The 5336-nt window shown below is 40.2% G+C and overlaps 1 protein-coding gene across 2 annotated transcripts in view; it reads left to right on the forward strand.

Annotated features, from left to right (window-relative positions):
• The window catches only part of AATK (apoptosis associated tyrosine kinase), a 2480061-nt gene extending 2478386 nt beyond the window's left edge, over positions 1–1675 (forward strand). For both annotated transcript variants that reach the window (XM_044085080.1, XM_044085081.1), the window contains one exon: positions 1–1675. This exon is cut by the window's left edge and continues 1278 nt beyond it. The gene's annotated coding sequence lies outside the window, so the exon portion shown is untranslated.
• The last annotated feature ends 3661 nt before the right edge of the window (positions 1676–5336 follow it).

Genomic DNA, 5336 nt, shown 5'->3' on the forward strand with positions numbered 1-5336 from the left:
TTTACAACATTTCATAAGCAGTATTAAGTGTTTCTCCTTTTCAAGTTAATATCTATAGCATAGCTAAGCAGTTCAACTGCATTCTGTACTATTTTTGTATAAGTCTAAAAACATTTATTGTTAAATTAACAAATAAGAATCTAAGTTATTGTTGCCAAAGAGATGTAAAGACTTTATGTGGCACCTATCTTTATTTAGTTTATAGCTTACAAAAGTATAGTTAGAATTGTTATGTAGAAAGGTAATGTCAGTAAAGTGCTAACCTGTTTTCTCATTGTTGAGAATGCGCCGTAGGCCAAAACCCAGTAAGTCATGGTACTCTCTCTAGGGATGGGACTGCAGAGATATAGTACTGTTTTTAATTTATCTTTCCTTGTATCCTAAAACACCTTAACCCATCCTGTCCCAGAGTTAGGTGCCATACCATGCATTAACGTGCCTAGAAAATAAGGAAGGAAGAGTTTCAGAGACAAAACAAGACAGTCATTCCTTTTGGATTGTTTGCAAAAGATTATGGCACAGATTCCCACAACAAACGCCGTGTACTATATTATGTTCCACTGAGTAATTCAATAGGAATAACCACCTAAGACTGTGTGATTCTTCACCAGGTCATATGTAGCTCTGTACCACAAGCTGCACCTACTACTGCTGTAAAACTGATCACGTTAGCGTCTTGTCAGATGCCAGTAAATTTTTGTGAAAATGGGTACACTGCAGTTCTGGGCATTACTGTGAATGCAGATTTACAGTTTAGAAAGCAGGAATGAACAAGCCAGGGACCAAGCATTTCTGTAATTAATGATGCCTGGATACAATCTGCTCACTTGGCTGATTCTCCCTTCTATAGAGCAGCTAATGAACTGCAGGACAACGTGCCAGGATGGTACAGTCTAGGGCATATAGGAAATTAGAATAAGAAAATAATTTCTTTCTGTTAATGGCACCCACCCTCATGGGATGCCTCACCACAGAGGTTTATGTTTTTATTGCTGTAAACGTAGACACTGAGACTGTTTCAGACAATACATTATCTTGTTGTTTCTCCTCTGGATAACATTCAGATTGTTTTGATGAGCATCTTTAATACTTTATGAAAACAACAAAAAAAAGATTGTGCCCTGTAATAGTGCAAAACTGCTTCAGGGGTTATATTTTCGGAGGTGCTTTTAAGCCTCACTGTTTCACACTCTGTGGCAGATCCTGTAGACACTGACTGTCGGTAATTTCTGTAGAAAACCTCATCCCATTTGACAGATGGCAAAACAGCTGACCCTCCACCAAACATGACAGCTTACTTTTCTTTCCTTCTTTCTAGAAGAATTTGATTTCCTCCTGTGCAGCTTGGCAAGCTGTATGACATAGAAACTATGCAAATGGCAAATGATGGTTTCTTTCACATTTAAGTATCTTGGTAGTTTGACATGGAAAGACTTGCAAATGCAATGTCAGAGTTACCTAAGAATTTTGTACAGTTAAGGCTGTTGGCAGATGTACTACTGATAAGTTGAACATTTCAGGGATTGCCTTTACCTCATCTGATCAGCTGACATTACAAACGGTGATGAATAATGTCTGTAAGGTGTTCTTTAAAGGGCCAGAGGCCACAGATGAACATGTGTTTATGAAAAAGAAAGCAATAAAGGATAGGGTTATGTCAATTTATTTATCACTGTAAAAATCAGGGTTCATGTCAGCATATATACATTACAAGAGATACTTTTGTGAAATGGAACTAGTCCCCTCAAAGAAAGTAGAGAGAATTTTAGCTACCAGAATTACATCAAAAAGAAGCTGATCAAAGTCTTACAGAAAGTATATATTTCTACCCCTTGATTGTCTTGGCTGCTGTAAGAAAAGTGAGTGTCTAGTGTGTCCCATATTTTGATAGTCAAAGGGCAAGTTTCTACCTTTACAATGTACCCATCCTACTTTGCTTTCCAGGCCTCAGTCCGGGGTCATGTTGTATATACAAGGGCCAGAAAAGTGTCTCAAGAATATGTACTTTTGCAGTCACTTTAGCTGGTGGTTTTACTAGTGTTGCCTGATAATAGAAAAGGGATGACCTTCTCGTGGTTCAGCCCTGTATTGGTTTTGTTATTTTTGATACAATTTATTATATGTTTATCTATATATGACTTCTTAGAGTGGTAGTCAGGGTAATCCATTTCAGACTCAGGCTTTCCACTTCCAGAAATTATCCTTTCCATTCTACCTCCCATAGTAAGTCAAAAGAACATTTACAGGTACTTTGTGGTTTAGAAGCAGTTCTTAAAGGGGGATTCCAGGTTCTTCATTAGAACCTTAAAATGCTCAGAGGTCACGTATGTCTGCTTGTTGGACTTTTACCACGTTTTTTATCATTTTCAGTCCATTTGTCCCAGACCATTCAGTACATAATGGTTATTTTAATTTGCTGTCATGTTGCTTTGACTCTGTGTGCCTTGGTTCTTTAAATGTTTTTAGATAGTTGACTGAGAGCTGGGGTATCTTAGATGGTTGCGGAGAAGTTGTGTAACTTGTCTGTTATGAGACTTAATAGACTATTTATTCAGCCATCCAGTCACTAATGAGCAGCCCTTCTCAGAGGTGATTTAATTTGCTGAGAGTAGCAGTAAAAGTATGACCTAGTTTCCAACCCTTTAGCTAGCTCTATTGATTCTTCTGGGTTGTATCCCTACTAGTGGCTGAAAGTGCACCTGGAAACCATCTCTGTATTCTGCATGCAGAAAAAGTAAGTTATCAGGTAACAGTAGCCACCGATAGACTTTATGGTTGGGTACTGCCTTTTGAATTTGTGTATAGATTAGAGATACTGCATGACATGGCTTTTTTTAGTTATCTCATTGGCCAAAAACATCAGATTGTTCCAAACGGTTTTGTTGTTGTTCACATCCTATAAAAATGTCTTTGCAGAATGAATCTATCAATTCTGATATGTGTTTTCCTTACTATTCTGCACCCTTGATGTTGCTGGACAGTTACCAAGGCTTTAGATGAGGGAAAGGAGGTCCACACAGCCTACCTAGACCTCGCAAAGGCTTTCAACACCATTCCCCACTCTGGTGTTATGGACAAGCTCACCAGCCTGAACATAAACCCCTATGTCATGAGATGGGTTGCCAATTGGTGCATGCATAGAACCCACATGGTGAGAGTTGCAGGCTCTAGGCCTGACTCTAAACCTGTTACAAGTGGCGTCCCCCAGGCCTCAGTCCTGGGACCCCTCCTGTTCGGCATATACTTCTCAGAGGTACAGGCAAGCACAGGAGGACTATGGCTGACCAAGTTCGCAGACGACTGCAAACCGGGGACCATAATTGACTCTCCGGCTGATACAGACATCCCTCAGAAGGGTCTCACTGAGATGGATATCTGGTGTCAAAATCATGGCCTCAAGCTAAATGCCAAAAAGTGCATAGTCATCCCCTTTGGAAAAAACAAAGTACCTGCAAACTACCACATGCGTGTTTGTCCGCTAAATACAGAAAATGTAATAAGGGCTCTGTGGACCCAAGTAGATAGTAATCTCTTCTTTGATAATCATATTGCCAAGGTGGTTAGAAAATCCTTCTATGTGGCCCACCTAACCACAAAAGGGTTTGCATCTAGAGCAAAAGAGGTTATTGTGCCCCTCTACTCATCACTCATTAGACCCATCATAGATTACAACGCCCCATTTGGGATTTACCTTACAAGACACCTGCAACAGCTGGAAAGACCACAGAAGTACCTCACCAAGAGGATTACTGGCTTCAAACAGGTGCCGTATGCAGCCCGACTGAAGAAACTCCAGCTGTACTCAGTTGCATACCGCTTACTCAGAGGTGATCTCTGCCTGACATACAAGGCCATGTCCAACCCAGAATTGATGGACATGCTCCACCTAAAAAAAAAACAAATCCCCGACAGCCACACGCTCTAGGGATCTAAATCTCACCACAGTGATAAATAGGACATGCTGGAGGGATAGATTCCTGTCCCAGAGACTCCCCATGCTTTGGAACAGGATTCCAATCTACATTAGGCAGAGCTCCTCACTAACACTCTTCAAGACACACCTTAACGAGTGGATGGGAAACAGAAAATTTACCCCGGGTATCACTGCAGTGGCTCTGCTGGACAGAGGCACAGTGTACTAATGGCTCTGCTGGACAGAGGCACAGGGAACTAATCTAAGGGGGTGGTGAAAGCCAACACATTCTGGCTAGGCTTATAGATGCCCTCAGGCAGATAGACTAATACATACCTTTGAACCTATGAACCTATGCAGCGCATTTCTTCAAACAAGTTTTGCAAGGAATTCAATTGATCTGTCTGTTCCCGCATATGGTGATGAATGAGTCCTTAAAAGTTTTGTGGGGGTATACCCAGTCATTTCTGATTTGTACAACAGTTTCCCTTGCCACTATAAAGTACTTTTTTGTGTGATATGTATTCTGCATACATATTAAATACGTAGCAAGTCCACTAAAGATCATACTGGAAGTATCTATCTGTGTAGCAATAATAAGGTACTCTGAATGTAGTTACCTTGTTTTATGACTCATCTGTTCCCTTTGAATTTTAATTTCTGTCTTTGAAGTAGAACATATGGTGACCTTGACATAATCAATATGCTAACCCCTCAGAAATGGATGTGTACAGCATAACTTACATGGTACAGGTATGTGCCTGGATTAATCTGTATGGCTTGAGTTACATGGTATATGCTGGAATAATCTGTATAGTGTGGTTTACATAGCATATGCTTGGATTAATCTGTACAGCATGACTTACGTGATATATATCACTAAAGGATGACCTTTTGAACACTATTGTTCAATTTTCTAAGGGGTTTTAGGTTCATAAACTGTCCAGTGTGGCCATCCTCATGCTTGGCATTAGCCCTCTGAGATCCACACACAGTTTAATTGCTTACCTGTTCCCACTATCACATAATAACATATAGATTGCTGATGTGGGCCCCAACTTCCTACTGGTCTGGAACTATGATACCTAGTAGACATGCAGTTTCCTGGTGAGGTAGTGTAACCCACTTTTAATTTCTGTGCTGCCATAGACACCAAGAGATCCCTGTGCAGTGCTTAGGATGTTACAGCATCTACCTTACATGCACATACCTGGAAGTCTCAAACTTTGCTGTTTTCGCTGTGATTTTGTTTTCAAATTAGTATAACAATTGCCGTTTAAGTATTTTAATAATGGAGCAATTTTTGTAGCTGCAATTAATTCTGTTAGATGGGTGGGCTTCACTTCTTAGGCATGGTTTTACCAGAGGGTTAATAAATATATTATGTTCCCGAATGGAAAGAGGCTTCTTAAGTTGGATCTCA

The sequence above is a fragment of the Protopterus annectens genome, chromosome 10.part0 (assembly GCF_019279795.1).
Source record: "Protopterus annectens isolate FY-2018-M chromosome 10.part0, PAN1.0, whole genome shotgun sequence".
NCBI lineage: Eukaryota > Metazoa > Chordata > Ceratodontiformes > Protopteridae > Protopterus > Protopterus annectens.